Raw genomic sequence first — 20706 nt, forward strand, 5'->3', positions numbered from 1 at the left:
TCTAAATAAAGTTTCTCATTAAAAAACATTATAATAAACCTTATTATCAAATTTAAGACACTGATACTAGCATTTAAAAAAATTATCAGGCCCGGTTGGCATTGCTCAGCAGCTGAGCATCAACCTATGTTCCAGGAGATCTCAGTTCAATTCCCGGTCAGGGCACATGCCCAGGTTGCAGACTCGATCCCCAGTAGGGGGCATGCAGGAGGTAGCCAATTGATGACTGTCATCATTGATTCTTTCTCTCTCCCTCTCACTTCCTCTCTCTGAAATCAGTAAAGACGTATTTAAAAAAAATCAGAAGTCCTGGCCGAGTAGCTGTTGGTTGGAGCATCCTCAGGATGCACCAAGGTTTCAGGTTCAATCTGGCAACCTTTTGGTACATGGAATGATGCCCAACCAACTGGGCCACACTGTCCAGGGCAAGGACCTTTTAAAAGTTCCTGAAACTATGAAGAAAAAAGTTACTTGTAATGATACTATTCAGAAATAATTAAGAAAATTTTCTTCTTCTGAAATGACTATATTTTATCTAAAATATTAGATACTGTGTATTCATTTTTTAAAAACAACATATTTTGAATATTTTCCCAACTGTCCATTATTTAACCTTTTCTCTTTTGTTGGACTTGGAGGTTTATTTTGCTTTCTAAATAATTCTGTGTTGAACACATTTTTATATTTACATTTGTGTACTTTTCACATAAGTTCCTGGTACTGGATATATTGGGTGAAGAGTTATGAACATCTACATAATATATTTAGAGAAGATATTTTGAACTGGTTTTGACAAAGCACAATAGTAAAAATGCCAATTTCCTGGAGGGCAAGGAAACTACAAAAGAGATGGCTACTATGGTTTTTATTTTTTTATTTATTTTTATTTATTTATTTTTTTAAATATATCTTTATTGATTTCAGAGAGAGGAAGAGAGAGAGATAGAAACATCAGTGATGAGAGAGTCACTGATCGGCTGCAGCCCTCAATGCGGGCATGTGCCCTGACCGGGAATCGAACCCTGATCGCCTGGATCCTAGGTCGACGCTCAACCGCTGAGCCACACCCGGCCGGGCTGGTTTTTAAAAATTGTATATGGAAAGTTAAAGGAACTAGAATAACCAAAACTATTTTGAAAAAGAAGAAGAAAATTGGAAGACTTACTTTATGTAATTTTAAGATGTACTGTAAAGTTATACTAATCAAGACAGTGTGGTATTGGCTAAAATAGGGGTGGGGAATGTCTTTGATCTGGCCCTGCCAAGGTGACCACAGGGGGGGGGTCTCAAAAATGTAATCAATCTAGGAGCTTTTTTCGTAGCTAATTTTTAAGTTGATAATTTTGTATGACCCACGAATGATGTTATAAATATCCAAATGGCCCTTGGATATTTATAAATAGAAAAGAGTTTCCCCACCCTGAGTTAAAGAAACAGAATAGAGAGCCCAGAAAAGACTTAACAAATATAGTGTGGTATTTATTTATTTATTTATTTTTTTGACAAAGGTGCAAACATAATTCAGTGGAGAAAGGACAGTTTTTTCAACATATGGTGTTGGAAATTTGGGGCATCCATGTGTAAAAAAAGAGCCTCAACCTATATAACGTATACAAAAATTAACTCAAGCCCGGCTGGGCGTGGCTCAGCAGTTGAGCGTCGACCTAGGATCCAGGCGATCGGGGTTCGATTCCCAGTTAGGGCACATGCCCAGGTTGCAGGCTCGATCCCCAGTGGGGGCGTGCAGGAGGCAGCCGATCAATGACAACTCTTTCATCATTGATGTTTCTATCTCTCTCTCTCTCTCTCTCTCCTTTCCTCTCTCTGAAATCAATAAAGATATATTAAAAAAAACAAACAAACTCAAAATGGATCATAAACCTAAATGTAAAACAAAGTAGTAAAAAACTTTAGAAGAAAGTATTGGAAAAGGTCTCCTTGACCTTGGGTTTGGCAGAAAGCTTTTAGATATATAGCACCAAAAACATGATCTATGGAAGAAAAAATTGAAGTAAAGTTCATCAAAATTTAAAACTTTTTATGTGGCGGTCACAGTTAAGGTAATGAAAAGACAAGCCATGAACTGGGAGAATATATTTGTTTCTCAGAATATATTTGAGAAAGGACCTGGCTCCAGAATTTATGAAGAACTTTAAAAAGTCAACATAGGGGGAAAAAGAAAAACCCAATTTAAAAAATGGGTGAAAGATTTGAACAGGCATTTCACTAAAGAAGATGTTTGGATGGCATATGACCACATGCAAATATGCTCATAATTGATCATTAGGGAAATGCAAATTAAAACCACAGTGAGGTACCATTTACATACCTTTTAGAATGGCTAAAATACAATATTGTACTGGTTGTTGTAAGTGTTGGTGAGGATGAGGATTAACTGGAACTTTTATACTTTTGGTGAGAATGCAGACTCTGTAAAAGTCTGGCAGTTTATTAAAAGTAAAATATGCAATTACTATATGTCTCAACAATCCCACTTCTAAGAATTTGTCATAGGGCAATACAAGCTTGTGTAAATATTAAGTTTACACAAAAATGTGAATGCAAATGTTTATAGCAGTACTATTCTTAATTGTCCTAACTGAAAACAACTCAAATGTCCTTCAATGGGTGAATGTATAAGCAAACCGATAGGTCTATATTATGGAGTGCTATTCAGCAATAAAAAGTAACCAGCTGTTGATAACACCAGGAACATGGATGAGTATCAAAGGCATTATTGCAGTTTCATAAGATTATATTCTGAATGAGTCCATTTAGATAATTTTCTGAAAAAGACAAAACTGTAGACACAAAGAATAGATCAGTAGTTTCTAGGGGTTTGGGATAGAGGGAGGGTTTGACTACAAAAGGACAGTGTGAGGGAGTTCTTTGTGGGTGTTGGGATTGTTCTGTATTTATGGCATTGGTTACAAGAATTTGTATATATGCTAAAATTTACAAAAGTGTACACCAAGCCCTTGCCGGTGTGACTCAGTAGTTAGAGCATCAGCCCGTGCACCCAAGGGTCACAGGTGCGATTCCCAGTCAAGTGCACGTGCCTGGGTTGCAGGTTTGATCCCTGGCCCCGGTCAGGGTGCATGCAGGAGGTAACCAATTGATATGTCTTTCTCCATCAATGTTTTTCTCTCTCCCTCACTTCCACTCTTGCTAAAAATCAGTGGAAAAAGTATCCACAGGTGAGGATTCACACACACAAAAACGTACACCAAGAAAGTGAATATTGTGCTATGTAAATCTAAACAGTAAAAAAGAATTGTAGATTTAATAATAAAGTTTTGTCAGTTATGCTCCAATAAAGCTGAAAAAATAAGATAAAGTAAACATTTTTAAAAAGAAAAAAGAGCCCAGCTGGGTATGGCTCAGCAATTGAGCAGACCTAGAACCCAGGAGATCAAGATTCGATTCCTGGTCAGGGCACATGCCCAGGTTGCGGGCTCGATCACCAGCAGGGGGCATGCAGGAGGCAGCCAATCAGTGACTCTCGTCATTTATGTTTCTCCCTCTCCCTTCCTCTCTCTGAAATCAATAAAAATTAAAAAAAAAAGTTCTTGTTAAAAAATGCAGAATGGCTTTCTTATAGTTTCTGAGTACTTATGTAGATGCATATATTTCTGAGGTTGAGTGAATTAGATAAGCAAAAAGCAGTTATCATGGACTTTTAAAAGAAGCTACTTAATGGGCACTGTTTCTTTCCAACTTGGGTCTGGCATTTTGACTCCTTCAAAGAAGGGTGACGAGAAGGACTGTTCTGCCATCAACGAGGTAGTGACCAGAGAATATACACCATCAACATTCACAAGCACATTCATGGAGTGGGTTTCAAGAAGCATGCCCCTTGGGCACTCAAGGAGATCTGGAAATTTGCCATAAAGGAGATGGAAACTCCATATGTACGCATTGACACCAGGCTGAATGAACAAAGCTTTTCTGGGTCAAAAGAATAAAGAATGTCCCATACTGTATCTGGTTACAGTTGTCCAGAAAACAATGAGGGTGAAGGTTCACCGAACAAGCTCTATATGTTGGTCACCTATGTACCTGTCACCACTTTCAAAAGTCTACAAACAGTTAATGCGATGCGAACTAACTGCTGATTGTCGAATGAAGTTATAAAACTGCCAAAAAATAAAGTCAATGAAAAGAAGCTACTTACTACATACAGGCTATTGTTAGGGTCTGCATCTATTTAACTGTATGCCCTGTATTTATATCTCCTGCTCTTTGCCAGGATCAACGTTATGAATATCATGGAAAGATGAAATTTTATTATGTCCTTGGTTTTTCAATTAAAAGGAAAAGATTTCTAGGATTTTAAAGATTAATAATGCTTAGCTAACTAGAAGACAGACATGCAAAGCATACAGTGCTGAGTTGTCATGCTTTTAAAATGTCTTGCAGTCTAATCATATCTAAGAACCAGGATTAGTTTTTCGTGTCGAAAGTGACTTTAGTGATTATCTAATTTTTCAAATAAAGACATTAAGGTCTAGGGAAGGAAATGACTAGTTCCGAGTTACAGAAGGAGTTTGTTAGAGTGCTAGCTATACAACTCAGGTCTTCTTAATGTTTATTTCATTGAATTAGTGTATAATCACTAAGAAATTATTTCATACTCTTTGGTTGACCTTCAGGTTCTGTCCTACTTTTAGAATTCAAGTCTATGGAAACTATATGCATTAAAATTAATTTTTAAGGTGTACAGTTCTATGATTTTTGATAAATCATCATAATCAGATTTTTTTGGAAGAAAAGTGATTGAGGGAAAACGGCAGTTTTCATATACATGTGATAACAAAGAAATTTTTTCCCCCTCCCACAGTATGTAGAAAATGGCTTTAAGTTTCTTTACAATGCCTTGAAACCATCACCACTGTCTATCTCTTGACCTTTTTCGTTATCCCAGAGGCAAACTCTGTATGCATTGAATTTGTCAATTCCCCCTCCCTTGCTAACCTCTATTTTACTTTCTGTCTTTATGAATTGATCTAGTCTGGATACCTCATGTAAGTGAAATCATGCGATATTTGTCCTTTTGTGTTTGGCTTATTTCACGTAGTAAGTTTTCAAGGTTTATTTGTGTTGTAGCATGTATCAGAATCTCATTCCTTTTTTAATGGCTGAAAATAATAATAATAATAAAAATCACATTTTCTTCATCCATCTGTTGGTGGTGCTTGGGTTGTTTCCACCTTTTGGCTATTGTGAATAATGCTGCTCTCTCCTGGATGCTGCAAATGTTTAAAAGAAATTACCATGTTCCTATTTCTCAGAGTAATGTTTCCTTTTGGATTTATAAATTGGAGTCATGTTACAGAAACTGTTTTATAGTATGCTTTTGTTGTCATTGTTGTTAATCCTCACCTGAGGATATTTTTTCCATTGATTTTTAGGGTAGAAGGGAGGGGGGCAGAGAGAGAGAGAAGTAAATCAATATGAGGCACTTCAATTGGTTGCCTCCCACACTCACTCCAGCCCGGGCGGGGATAGAACCTGCAACCCAGGTACGTGCCCTTGACCGGGAATTGAACCGGTCCACAGGCCCACATTCTAAGCACTGAGCCAAACCGACCAGGCCTGTAATGTGCTTTTTAACTTAATATGTTGTAACTATCTTTTCATGAAAAAACATGCAGGTATACTTTAATTTTTAATTGCTGTGTAATATATATGCCATAACTTATTTGATGCCCTGTTGGTAGACATTTGTTTCAGCTTTGTTCCTAATGTTATAGAGAGCTTTATTCCATACATTTTTAGAATTATTATTATTTTTTTTAAATAAAATATTTTAGATTTAGAAATAAAGAGATTAATGTAATGAATATCCATATAACCACTTCTTTGTCTGTGCCCAGCTCTGGCTGGTGCTCCTTTACCAGCACAAGCATCTCAACTATCAGATGGCGTTCTGGCACTCCTTCTATTCTGGGCTGCCTTGCTACCACCTTCTTCTATTTACGAGATACACCCTGTCACCCCCACCAGCCAACTGCTCTTTTGGCTCCTCTACTGCTGCCTTCTATGCCGCAGCTCTTCACACTGACACCTGTGAACCTCTACTTGGTTCTTTGAGCACCTATTACAAAGTACCATAGACTGAGTAGCTTATAAACAACAGGAATTTATTTCTCTCAGTTCTGGAGGTTGGAAGCCAGAGGTCAGGGTGCCAGCATGGTCAGGTTCTGGTGAGGGCCCTTTTCCAGGTTGCAGACTTCTTAACTGTATCCTTATATGGTAGAAAGAGAGCAAGAGAACTCTCTTGGGTCCCTTTTATTAAGGGTACTGATCCCATTCATGAAGATTCCACTCTCAAGACCTAATTGCTTCCCAAAGACCCTGCCTCCTAATACCACCACATTTGGGATTAGGATTTCAACATGAATTTTGGGGAGACATAAAATACTCAGTTTATAGCAAATACCATCTAGCTTTGACACAAAATATTACAAATGCAATTTAGTTATATCTTTGGAATAAATTCCTAGAAGTATATTATATGGATCAGATATGTTCATATCTAAATATTTTTGTTACAGCCCTGGCTGGTTTGGCTCAGTGGTTAGAGCGTTGGCCCACAGACTGAAATGCTGGAGGTTCGATTCAGGCCAAGGGCACATAACCTTGGTTGTAGACTCGATCCCTGGCCTTGGTCCAGGCACCTGTGGGAGGCAGCCAATCGATGTGTCTCTTTCTTTTTTTTAAAAAATATATCTTCATTGATTTCAGAGAGAGGAAGGGAGAGAGAAACGTCAATGATGAGAGAGCCGTCATTGATTGGCTGCCTCCTTCATGCCCCGATTGAGGGTTGAACCTGCAACCCGGGCATGTGTACTGATGGGGAATCGAACGAAGCTCGATCCTAGGTCACTGCTCAACCACTGAGCCATGCCTGGCTCGATGTGTCTCTTTCACATCGATGTTTCTATCTTTTCTCTCTCCCTTCTGCTCTCTCTGAAAAGCAGTGGAAAAATATCCTTGGGTGAGGATTATAAAAAAATTAAATATTTTTGTTACAAATTTAATAAGATTTTCACAAAGATTAGGTTGAAGCAGTTCCTAAAGGATATTTAGATATTACTTTTCTGAGTGATATACAGTGGCTGAGTAGTATTGATATTGCATGCTAATATCTTTCAGTTTAATCCCCTGTTAAATAGACATTAGAGGCATGAGAGAAAGAAAGGCAGCTTCAACATAAGTAAGAATTCCCAAAATTTATTGCTTTCCATAAGAATTAAAGTATTTTGGGAGGTGGTAAAATTTTGCTGCTCCGGATAGTCAGAGGCATGTTGGATGACATCTAGGGGCAGTGTTGTGTTCTAAGAGGATATTAAGCATTTGATGGGTGGTTAAGCTGCTTTAGAATCATGTTTAGAAACTTTTAAAAATAAGATTTCTGACTCCATCCTCACACTTCATATAGAATCAGGATCTGCTGGGGAGGGACATGGGATTCTCTGGTGGGCATCTCCAGGTGATTTTGATGTAAAGCAAGGTTCCCATTCCTGAGATTCAGTATGATTTTCTGTTTTGCTTTATTTTTGTTTTTTTGATAATGTTGCATTTAAAACATGTTTTGTAAAAATTGATTTTAGAGAGAGAGGGGAAGGGAGAGAGAAACATTGATAGGTTACCTCCTGCATACCCCCTACTGAGGATTGAGCAAGCAATGTGGGCATGTTCCCTGACCTCGAATCATACCGGAGAGGGAGACCTCTCTGTGCAAGGGACGACCCTCAGCCAACTGAGGCACACTGGCCAGGGCTGTTTAGCTTTATTTTATGAGTAAAATGCCATTACATTCCAAAGGTACATGTCTGTAAGCTCTTTATTAGAGAAGGGTACTTTAAAATTCACTGTTATGTCTCTGTGTCTTTTCTCCTTTACCACCAAGCACTGTCTTCCCATGAAACACACACACCTACAAAATTAAAACCAAAAGTTTTTTTTAAGCTTTGGAATTTTTATGTTAATAGCTTATATAGTTTTATTCCGATGATTTTTGTATATGATGCTTTTTTAAAAAAAAATCTGTTGGTTTCAGAGAGAAGAAGGGAGAGGGAAAGAAATAGAAATGTCAATGATGAGAGGGTCATTGATTGGTTTTCTCCTGCATGCCCCCTACTGGGGATCAAGCCTGTAACCTGGGCATGTGCCCTGACCAGGAATCGAACTACGATCTCCTGGATCATAGGTGGATGCCCAACTGCTGAGCCACGCTGGCCAGGCTGTATATGTTGCTTTTAATAAGTAGTTGATAATTTTGAGTTTTGTTCAGACAAGGAAATTACTTCATAGCATGTTTAATGTACTTCTGAGTCAGTAATACATTTCCTTAATAAATGAAAACCTTAGTAGAAAGGATTGCTAAGCTGAGTATTTTAGCTACTTAGGTAAAATACTACTTAGGCTTTTACTGTTTAGAGCAGGATTTGGGACCTAAGTAAACCATCAGTATGTTCCCTCTGATATGTAATTGAAACTATCAATATTAACTTAAGAAATATGGGGAACATTTAAAGAGTGTCTTTTTAAAAATACTTTCATCAGATATTTATTGAGTGTTTACTATGTGTCAAGCACTGTTGTAAGGCTGAGGATACAGTGAAGAAAACACAAAAATTTCTATTTCATGGAGCTTACATTGTAATGGGAGAGAGAGACAATGAATAAAAAGTATATGGCATCATGGAAAGTGGTGAGTGCTAAGGAGAAAAGAGTGAAGCAGTAAGTAATAGGGTCTGAAGTTGGGAAGAGGGTATTAAAAGTTGTGTGTGTGTGTGTGTGTGTGTGACATTTTAGATATCTGAAGAAAGACTTTCAGCATAAAATCGTAAGGAAGGGATGAAGCTAACTATGAGGATACATGGAATAGTATCCTACTGGAGAGCTAATATAAAGTGCTATTCTTTATTATATACCCTCCTGGGTTAATGAAGTAGAAGGCAGTGAGTAAAAGTTAAATTCCATTTGTTATCTGTTGTAAATGATTGCGGTTAGGTTTCTTAAGGGCTATTTAGTACAGCTAATTTCTTGGGTTTTTATGGGAGTGTACAGGCTTGCCACCACTTTTGATAATTATTTCTCAGTGGAGTTAGAGAATAGGCATGTATTTTAGTGATCTTTGAGTTTTATTGTGATAAACCTCATTCTTAATTAACAGAGAGACAATATAATATAGTTGTTAAAAATATGGGCTCTGGAGTTAGACGGTTAGGTTCCAGTTCAGGCTCTACAGCTGTGATCTTGGGCAAATGATTTAACTTTAGTTTCTTCTGTAAAATGGGGGGAAATATGGCATCTACCTTGTCAGGGATACTATGAGGATTAAATATGTTAGTACATGTAAAAGTACTTAGACTGTGCCTGCTTTATAAAAAGCACTCAGTAAATGTTAGTTGCTATTAGTGTTAGCAACACTGTTTTGAGTGGTATTTTTCCTTTTATAAGTAATATACTTGCAAGGTAAAAAATAATATAGAATATTTGATAAAAAGTTTTATATGCTACTACCATATCAACCCTTCCCATATCTCTGGTCTTCCCAGAGGTTTTTAAAAAAAATTATTTTTTAAGTTGTGATAAAACATACATAACATAAAATTTCCCATTTTAACCATTTTAAGTGTATAGTTCATTACTTAATGCCATTGATTTTTGCAGTACTTAATTTTATTTATTTTAATGTATCTTTATTTCAGAGAGAAGAAAGGAGAGGGAGAGAGACAGATAGAAACATCAATGATGAGAAAGTCATTGATCGGCTACTCCCTGCATGCCCCCAACTGGGGATAGAGCCTGCAGCCTGGGCATGTGCCCTGAGCAGGAATCGAACCCTGATCGCCTGGATCCTAGGTCGAAGCTCAACCACTGAGCCACGCCAGCCGGGCTTTGCAGTATTTTAAAAGTTATCGCCCGGCCAGGTGTGGCTCAGCAGGGCACATTCCAGGTTTCGGGCTCAATCCCCAGTCGGGGGCGTGCAGGAGGCAGCTGACCAATAGCTCACTCGTCATTGATGTTTCTCTCTCCCTCTTCCTTCCTCTCTCTGTAATCAATAAAGATATATATATTTTTAAAAAGTTATCTTTTTTGCTATGGAAGATGATCATATAAAATATCATTTACTTCCCCTCTTATGTATATTCTCCCAATTTTATAATTCATAAACTTCTTTCTTATTTCAAGTTAAAACATTAAAAAACCCCCAAAAAACACAGTTGTACATTTCCCTAGTTTAAAGAATCAAGTGGATTCCAGCCCTGGCAGCTCAGTTGGTTGGAGTATCATTCCTTACACCAAAATGGTTGTGGGTTTGATTCCCCATCGGAGCACATACCCAGGTTGCAGGTTCTATGACCGGTCAGGGTATGTATGGAAGGCAACTAATCAATGTTTCTCTCTTACATCAATGTTTGTTTGTTTGCTTCTCTCTCTCCCCCCCCCCCTTCTCTCTCCATCTCCCTTCCTTTCTTTCTAAAATCATTAAAAACATTTAAAAAAGAAAAGAAAACCTCTTACCTATTAGCCATCACACCTCATTTCCCCTCATTCTCTTTTAACCCTAGGCAACCACCAGTCTTCTTTCTGTGTAGATGTGCTTGTTCTGAACGTTTCGTAAAAATGGAATTAAATAGTACATAATATGCTATCTTTTGTAACTGACTTTCGTTTAGCATAATGTTTTTAAGGTTCATCCATGTTGTAACATGTATCAGTATTATCATTCCTTTTGCTGTTGAATAATCCATTGTATGGACATAGCACATTTTGTTTATAAGTCATTTGTTGATGGACGTTAGTGTTTCTACTTTTGGCTATTACTAATGCTTCTGTGAACATTTATGTACAAGTTTTGTGTGAATATACTTTAATTTCTCTTGGGTGTATACCTAGGAGTAGATTTGCTACATCATATATTAACTATGTTTAACCTTTTGGGGAATTGCCAGACTGTTTTCCAAAGTTGCATCACTTTACCTTTCCATCAGTCTCTTGGAGTATTCTGAACTTCGTCTGTATTGTTGCCTTCCATATCTAGTTTATAGCTGTTCCCTGAGATCACTACCTTCACAATCATCCTGGGTATTTCATGCTCCTTCTACCTGCGTTGGAGTGGTTGTTTCCCTTATCTTCTGTGTCTTTGATTTGTTATCTTGTTTTGGTATATCACACCCTTCAGTAGATTTTTGAGAAAGTGTGCATAAGCAGGTAAATTTTTTTAGTTCTTTTTCTAACTGTACACTTGAATTGCTTGACCGTATAGAATTCTAGTTTGGAAATCATGTTTGCTCTGTTGTCCTCTTGGTTCTGGAGGTGCTGTTTGAAATTCAAAGCCATTCTAAATCCTGTCCATTTTTATTTGAACTGTTTTCTGGTAGTTTGCAGTCTTCTTTGTATTCCCAGTGTTCTGGAATGTCACATTATTGTAGAAATTCATGTTCTTTAGTGTTGGGAAATTTTGTTAAGTGATTTCAATGATATTTTCTCCTGTACATTTTTGCTCTTCTTTTTTGGAAGCACTTATCATCTAGGTATTGGATGACCTGGATTATTCTTCTAATTTAAAAAATCTTTCCCTATGGTTTTCAGTTTGTATTTTTACTCTTTTTTAAATTATTACCTCACCTTTATCTTCCATTCCTTCTATGAAGCTTTTCATTTTTGTTGTTTTATGTAGCATTTTACAATTGTAACTTACCGTAAAATGTACTGATTTTAAATGTGTGGTTTGATTAGTTTTGACAAATGTGTACATATCATTTAGTCACTGCCGTAGTCAAATTATAGAACATTTCCATTATTTCAGAAAGTTCCCTCATATCCCTTTCTAGTCATTCTTTTTCTTATAATCCCAAACAACCACAGTTGTCTTATGTCACCTATCACTGTAGCTCTAGATTTGCCTGTTCCAGAACTTCATATAAATGAAATCATACAGTATGTATTCTTGGATTTGGCTTCTGTTGCTCAACATAATGTTTTTGAGAATCACATGTTATAAGTATAGTGTTCCTTTTGATGGGTCGTATCACATTGGATTGATAGAAATTTGGATTGTTTCCAGATTTTGACTACTCAGAATAAAGTTGTTATGAACATTCTTCTTAAGGTCTTTTAGTATATTTCTCTTGGGTAAATACCTAGATGTGGGATTTGTTGTGTATGTTTATTTCTGCTGTTTTATTTAATTTCTTTTTGTTTTTTGTTTTATTTAATTTCTAAGAGTACTGTCTTGATCTCTGATTTTTAAAAACATTCTGTTTTTGAGTCATGGTTGTGTTATTGGTGGAAGTGGAGTTCTTGGGGTGCCATAGGGAAAAGAATTTCCCAAGGCCCCCGTGGGAGGATGGGGTTTCGTAGAAAGCTTTATTGGTTTGTAAAATTAAAGGGGTTCTCCTCCAAGGTCCCATTTCTGTCTATCACACCATGGAAGAAGTCTAATTTTGTCTTTATTAGGGCCAGAATTAAGGCCAATGCCCAGAATTTCTGCTCCATGTTAAAGTATAGTCCAGTCCAGCATCTGGCTAGTTTAGCTTGTATTCCTAGCTGCAGTCCATTGCCTGTGGCGTCTGCACAGCCATGCAGTTACTTAAGACCACATGGCTATCGAGAGAGAACAGGTAAGCCCATGGGCAAGTGCTGGTCATGGAGCAAGCAAGAGGGAACCAAGAGCAAGAGCGAGGGAACGCTTTCTTTGGAGATTTTAACCTGAATCTTATTCAAACTAACAAATCAGCCATCCAGGATTTCACACATTTGCATTGGGGTTTACCCCCTAGCCAATCCATTGTTCCCCAGGCTAGACTGACAGGCCTACACCTCTCCCATGTTACCCTGACTTCACTGCGCATGCGTCCATTCCCCCTTTTTTGTTCAATCCCTTCCCCCAGTGGTCTCCAGGGAATGGACTGGTGGTCCTCTGGGGAGCTTGAAACTGCTTAGGTGATCATGCTTATAATGTCTGGCCTCCTCTTTGCTCTCTTCCTACTATGAATATTAATAAATTAGCTAATTACAAGGATAACAGTTGCAGTATCTCTTAACTTTCTGAAGAAAAAAATACATACAAGCATAGGCAAAAGTAGGCTTACAGTTGTGAGTACAGAAAGTTATTAAAGCTATTGTAATAATCATAACCTGCATGTCTTTTTTTTTTTTTTTAAATATGTTTTTATTTCAGAGAGAGGAAGGGGGGGGGAGAGAGAAACATCAATGATGAACGAGAGTCATTAATCGGCTACCTCCTACTGGGGATCGGGCTCGCAACCCGAGCATGTTCCCTGACTAGGATTTGAACCTCAGTCTCCTGGTTCATGGGTAGGTGCTCAACCACTGAGCCATGCTGGCTGGGCTGCATGTCTTTTTCCCTAGGAACAACTATAAACCTACTTTTGCCTGCCCCTGTATATATTGATGAAGTTCACTTTTCCCTCATAGTAAGTTTCCTCAAAGTTGTTACTTGTTTCTGATAAATATGTGTTACTGGTTCAAGGTTTGTGTGCTGATGCTTCAAAAAAAGACCAATATTCAAATGTCAGAGTTTGGAGTAAGGAAAGGAGAAGGCGCCAGGTCCAGAAGACAGGGTTCCCTCCATTTCCCTTCCTCTCCCTAAAATAAAAAAAAATAAAAAAATAGGCCATGTAGTGGATATTTTAGGCTTTGCGGCCAAAAGGCAACGTGAAAGATATTACTTAGTTAATTATATGTATAACGAGAAAAAACAAATTCCCACAAATCTTGACAAAATTAAAAAAATAATTGAGCATTTTTTTTTGTAACGCAAGTCTACTAATGAGAAGAATGGAATTAATTTGAGGGAGTTAGATAATGCTTCTCTTAATTGAGCTTCAAAGTTACTGTTTATTATCATTAAACTTGTTGCAAATGTTTATCTGTTAATATTGCTCTCTGATGAGATTTCCTCTTTGAAATGTCTTATTCACCAGATTGGTACTGCTTAAATACAGACATCAGTCTATGAGCAATATGATTTTAATTGGGATATTCATCTCTTAGAAGGAAGGCATTCATAAAATTCTGTTAGACTCTTCTTTTGATACACACGTCATTCATTATAGTGCAGATTAATCACTTCCAATTGAATGTTAGATGGGACCTCCTCAATTGCACAGTTAAATGGATTTTAAAATACTATGTAAATTTCTGTTGTGTTTTATCCCAAGTTTTGAAAAAACACTGCTGAAACTTTCCTTTGAGCTGAGAAAATAATATTTATTGAAAATCTGTGTGGGAATGGAGACCTCACTACTTTTTTTCACTTTTGACTGAACAGAAAGTTTTACATTACCTATGACTCCAACAGCTTTAGTTGTCATTACAATATTGTAGGCTTTACTGCAGTATGTTTCACATATAAACAATATTTTGCCTTACAATTTTATTTTAAATTCATTAAGAAATATTACCAACTTTGCAGCAAAAGCTAATTTCTAAAGTCATTCAGTGTTCTATAATAATGGTTGAGGCGGATTTTTTTCCTTGGAAAAATTTAGAGCTCGTTTCTGAGCTCAAAACATTGTCAACTGCCAAGCAATTGAACTGCTGTGTGGTGGGGCAAGTAGGTTTTTGGCTTCTATTTTGGAACTGATGATGGTTAAATTCATGAAAGTGAATGAAATTTATCTTTTGGCACTACTGGTCAATAAGCCAGGATGGATTAAATTATTTTCCACAAAGTACCTGTTGATGAATAATACAGTGACTAATCTTAGGCTTGAAACCTTACACATTTTCACAAGTTTTGTTAATTTGTTCAACTAAGCCTTTTTTTGTTCCACACATGTTTTTACCAGCATCACTTGTAGTGTTTCTTAGCAGGTTCCACTTCAGGTTGTACTGAATTAGTGTTTTTCTCAAGTTCGAAAATATCCTTTCCTGTAGTTTTCAAATAGACATTCATAAAGGCACATTTTTTAGTCACTTCAAACTCTTTATTGACTATTCAGCTAAACAACTGAGCAGTAATCATTAACATCTGTTGACTCATCTAGAGGCAAGGAAGTCCGTTAGAAATTATTTGCCTTGTTTTTTAGTTGACTATTGATGTTGCTCCCAATATCCTCAACTTGCTTGAACACCTGTTCTCGCCAAAAAGCTAATAATCTTAAACAAGTTTTCCTTTACACATTTCTTTGACTTTTGTAATAAAGTATGATTTAATTAACTTTCCATCAGTAAATGGCTTTCCTTGCCAGGCTGACGAATGAGCCACTCACACACCTAGTTTGGTTGCGGTTTCACTTTTTTATTTTAGCATTCCAAAGTTAACATTTCCTTTTTCCTTTTTTTTGGCTTCCTTAATTCCCCCTCCCCCCAGCTTTATTGAGATATAATTGACATATAACTTTGTGTAAGTTTAAGGTGTACAATGTGATAATTTGATATATGTATATATTGCAAAGTGATTGGCACATTAAGGTTAGTTAATACATTTAACACACTCTTCGCCTCACATAATTAACCATTTTTTGTTGTGGTGAGAACATGAGAGCATTTAAGATTTACTCTCATGGCACAGCTGTTGAGCGTCAGCCTAGGATCCAGGAGATCGAGGTTCAATTCCCAGTCAGGGCACATGCCTGGGTTGCAGGCTCAATCCTTAGTCGTGGGCCTGCAGGAGGTAGCCGACCAATGACTTTCTCATCATATTTCTCTCTCTCTCTCTCCCCCCCCTCTCCCTGAAATCAATAAAGATATATTTTTAAAAAAAATTTACTCTCAGCAACTTTCAGGTATACAATGCAGTATTGTTAACTATATTCATTATGTTTTACATTATATCCCCAGAACTTATTCCTCTTATAACTGGAAGTTTGTACCCCTTGACCAACTCTTCTTCATTCTTCATTCTCCCCCCACCCCACTGCACTCTGTTTCTGTGAGTTTGGCTTTTTTAGTAAAAGGCAAAAAGATTTATATGATAGGAAGAGAAACCAGAGTCTGAGTTTGGCTTTTTTAGATTCCACATTTGAGATCATAGTATTTGTATTTCTCTGGTTGATTTATTTCACTTAGCTTAATGCCCTCAATATTCATTCATGTTTTCCCAAATGGCAGGATTTTTTTTTTCTTTTTTATGGCTGAATAATATTCCATTGTATATCTGTATTGGCTTCCTTAATTTCTATTAACAAGTCAGCCATCAATACTATTATTGTTTCTTTAAGGTAATGTCTTTTTTCTTCAGGTTACTTGTAAGATTTTTCTCTTTGTTTTCAACAGTTTCTGGTGTGCATGGGCATAGTTTTCTTTGCATTTATCCTTTTGGTTCACTAGCTTCTTAAATATGTGTCGGTATTTTTCATCAGTTTTGGAAAATTCATGTTCATTATCTCTTCAAATATTGCTTCTGCCGTGTTCTCTCTGTCTCTCCATTTACATATATATTAGACATTTTATTTTTATTTTTTAAATATATCTTTATTGATTTCAGACAGAGGAAAGGAGAGGGGGAGAGAGAGGTAGAAACATCAATGATGAGAGAGTCATTGATCGAGCCCACAACCCAGGCATGTGCCCTGACCGGGAATTGAACCCTGATCGCCTGGATCCTAGGTCGACACTCAACTGCTGAGCCACGCCCGGCCGGGCTTAGGCATTTTATAACTATCTTCCTATCTCCTACACTCTGTTCTGTCCTGTCCTTTTTATCTCTTTGCTTCAGTTTGGATGTTTTCTATAAACCTGAATTTGAGTCCACTAATCCTGTTTGATGCTTTCCCACATCTGCTGTTAAATCTACCCATTGAGTTCCAAATTCTAGATGTTGTATTTTAGGTTTAGAGGTTTTTTTTAGATTTAAAAATTATAGGTCAAATTATTATTTGTTATATTTTTATTTTAAAATTTATTCTGCCCATCTTTTCCTCTATTTTCTTTTAACATACTAATTGCCATTTTACTTTATTTTGTTTATTGATTTGAGAGAGAGAAGCATAGCTTTGTTGTTCCACTTACTCATTCATTGGTTGATTCTTGTATGTGCCCTTACTGGGGATCAAACCAAAACCTAAGCTTATCATGAGGATGCTCTAACCGAGTAACCTGGCCAGGGCAGTGTATTGGATTTTAACTATTCTAATAGTTGTGTAATGGAATCCCATTGTTTTAATTTGCAAGTCTAATGATGTTTAATGTTGAGAATCTTTTCATTTGTTTATTTGCCTTCTGTATATCTTAGTGAGATATGTATTCAGACCTTTTGCTTGTTTTTAAATCAGACTGTTTATATCCTTACTGAGTTTTAAGAGTTCTTTGTATATTTTGGATAAGTCTTACTACATGTCTTATGCAAATATTTTCTCCCATTCTGTGGTTTGTCTTCTTATCCTCCAGGCATTGTCTTCCACAGAGCATGTTTTTAATTTTAATGAAGCCCAACTTATCAATTCTTTTTTGTGTGTGCCTTTGGCATTATTAATAGAAAGTGGCCAAATCCAGCATCATCTAGATTTTTTTCCTATGCTGTGTTCTAGGCATTTAATGTTTTACATCAGGTCAATGATCCTTTTTGAGTTACTTTCTGTGAAGTGTGTAAGGTCTGTGTCTAGATATCTATATCTATCTATCTAATCCTCGCCTGAGGTAATTTTTTCCATTTGCTTTTCAGAGAGAGCAGAAGGAAGAGAGAGAGAGAGAAACATCGATGTGAGAAACATCGATTGGTTGCCTCCTGCATTGATGGGCTGGTGATCTAGCCTAGAACCGAGGTACGGGCCCTTGGCTGGAATGAACCTGGAACTCTTCAGTCCACGGGCTGATGCTCTAACCACTGAGAAAACTGGCCAGGGGTCTAGATATTTTTTTACACAAATAGTAGTATACTTAATTGCAGCATTCTTCTTTTTTCACTTAATATATACTTTCCATATCATTAAGGAGTTAGTACCTTCACCCTTTTTCTTTAGATATTAATTTTGCACATTTGTTTATGTCTAGGTAACTTATTGTTGCTATTTCAAATAGGATATTTTCTTAATAGATATTTGTGGGAGTCCTATTGAATTTATTGTATTAATTTGTATCAGCACCCAACTGGGTTCCCGTCAGTTGGAAAAATTTTCCAGTTGATTCTTTATAGATTTCCAAGTAAATCATATAACTTGAAAATTATGATAGATTTAGCCCTCCCTCCCTCTCTCCCTCCCTCCCTCCTTCCTTCTTTTACCTTTCTTTGTCCTATTTAATTACACTGGCTGCTATATGCAGAAATTAAATAACTTATGATAAAGCATAGCCTTATCTTTTCCTGGCTTCACTGAGAATGCTTGTGGCACTTATTAAAAATTATGTTGGGTTTTAGGTTAGACATCTATGCATTACCATATTATTGAATTATCTGGCTTTAAAAAAAAATCAAAAATGGATGTTGAATTCTGTTGCATGCCTTTTCTATCTCTATGGAGACAATAATATGTTTTTTTCATTCCTGATTCTATTAATCATTATATTTGCAAATATTGTGACCTAATTGTATATGGTTATTATTTAGTAGTATGCAGTTATTATTTAGAACCAGTTAAGGAAAGTGGAGAAGGTTCTAGACTTGCCTCTTTGGTTAAAATAAGACCGCCTGGAAATGAGCCAGCTTCACATATGCAGAAAACAGTTCAATTTCCACTCAATTCCAGGCATTTTTCAGGCCAAGAAGAGTCTAATCTGAGAAAATTTCTAACTCAACAGAGAATTACAAAGATAATAATAGGTACTATTTATTAAGTGATTAACATGTACCCTGCCCTGAACTAGTTGTATGACCTTGTGCAAGTTTCTAAAACTCTTTTTATTCATTTTCCTTATTTGTAATATATGTTTGATAATACCTACTGCATAGGGTTGTTTTAAGAATTAAATGAGTTAATCTATTTAAATAATTTAGAACAGTCCCTGGCACATAGTAAGCACTCGGTAATTGAAGAGCTGCTACTATCTTATATTTCTTACAGCATGAGGTAATTGTCACTGAACCACTTTTATATATTTGGGGAAACTACACAAGGAGTTTGAGTTTAAGGTTACACAGGTTAGTTTGCATTCCTGATTCTAAAGCTTATTAATTCTGTTTGCCTTACCTATATTTTGCCCTGGCTCCCAAAGCAGGATACTTGGGTGTTCAGACAGGATAACTGGTACCATGGCAAGCAGAAACTGTGTATACTTTTAGAACAAGAACTTCAGAATTTGAGTTGGGGCTCACATTGGCATTTGGGCTGGAGGAAATAGATTTGAGTCCAGTAATTAGACCATTCAGAATTCAACTGAGTCTGAGGATCAAGGGCTATACATAGGAATCAAGTTAGAATTGTTCCCGGGAGTAGGGATGCACTGATTCTGTGGGTGTTGAAAGTAGCAATAGCTGAAGGAAGATTGCTGTGGAAACTGGTAACTAGGCTGTCATTAGTTACTTCATTTCTCAATCACCTGTATTTACTTTTCATCTCATGATATGAGACCAGCTGTGCCCAGATATCAGCCGGACTCATAAGCTACTGAACTCATGGTTCAGGTGTCCTTTGCAATAAACAAGTTTCATCGGTTTCCTGATTGCTGATGACATAACTGACTTGCCTGTCTGGATTCCTGACTTCTGGCTTACTCTTTACCTCTCAAAATATACCTGCCCCTCCAAATCCTGCCAATCCAGATTCCTTACTGCCTTCACATAACTGACTTGACACTTCTTTTAAGTTAAAATTTCCATTTTATAAAAATAATTCAACTATATTCTTATTATTCTCTTATTTTTATTTAAAAAATACATCTTTATTGATTTCAGAGAGAGGAAGGGAGAGGGAGGGAGGGAGAGAGAGAGAAATATCAATGATGAGAGAGTCATTGATAGGCTGCTTCCTGCTTTCCCCCTACTGGGGATCTAGCTCGAAACCTGGGCATATGCCCTGACTGGAAATTGACCTTAATCTCCTGGGTCATAGGCCGATGCTCAGTTGCTGAGCCAGGCTGGTCGGGCCATTCTCTTATTTTTAAAAAAAATGATTGCAGAGAGAGGAAGAGAGAGAGAGAGAAATGTCAATGTGAGAGTGAAACATCCATTGCTTCCCCCATGCGCCCTGACTGGGAATTGAACCCATAACGTGGGTATGTACACTGACTGAGAATTGAACCTGCCACCTTTTGGTGTATGGGATGATACTTCAACCAATTGAGCCACACTGGCCAGGGCAGCTATTTCCTTTTTAAAGTCAAACATACTATAAAGATTATAATAAAAAGACTAGTCTCTTACCAGTAGCTCCCCACTACCCAGAAGCAATCTCTTTCAGCTTTTTAGAAATGGAAAGTGAATCTTTAGTTATCTACCTCCTTCCTGTGGTTACTTCCAGCATAAAGCCACACCTGAGGTGAGCCCTACTCCCAGATTCAGTCATACATGCCAATATTTATTTAAACCATATGTTGTTTCTAGGATTGAATCCATGAATTCTCAATTCATGGCTCTTTATTATTATTTTTTTGCCCATATCAGATCTTGTTTGTTGGTTGGTGTGTATATATATGTATCCCATTTATTTTTATTCCCATTTCTATTTCTCTTCCCCTTCTATACCTTAGGCCAGTGATTTTCAACCTTTTTAATCTCATGGCACACATAAACTAGTTGCTAAAATTCTGCGGCACACCAAAAAATATATTTTATGCCGATCTGAC

The 20706-nt window shown here is 36.9% G+C and overlaps 1 protein-coding gene and 1 pseudogene across 1 annotated transcript in view; both read left to right on the top strand.

Annotated features, from left to right (window-relative positions):
* Window positions 1-20706, top strand: part of UBE2R2 (ubiquitin conjugating enzyme E2 R2) — an 80273-nt gene that overhangs the window by 15460 nt on the left and 44107 nt on the right. The window lies entirely within an intron of this gene.
* LOC107544903 (large ribosomal subunit protein eL31 pseudogene) lies at window positions 3583-5795 on the top strand (annotated as a pseudogene).

This window comes from Miniopterus natalensis, chromosome 12 (genome assembly GCF_054644295.1).
Source record: "Miniopterus natalensis isolate mMinNat1 chromosome 12, mMinNat1.hap1, whole genome shotgun sequence".
NCBI lineage: Eukaryota > Metazoa > Chordata > Mammalia > Chiroptera > Miniopteridae > Miniopterus > Miniopterus natalensis.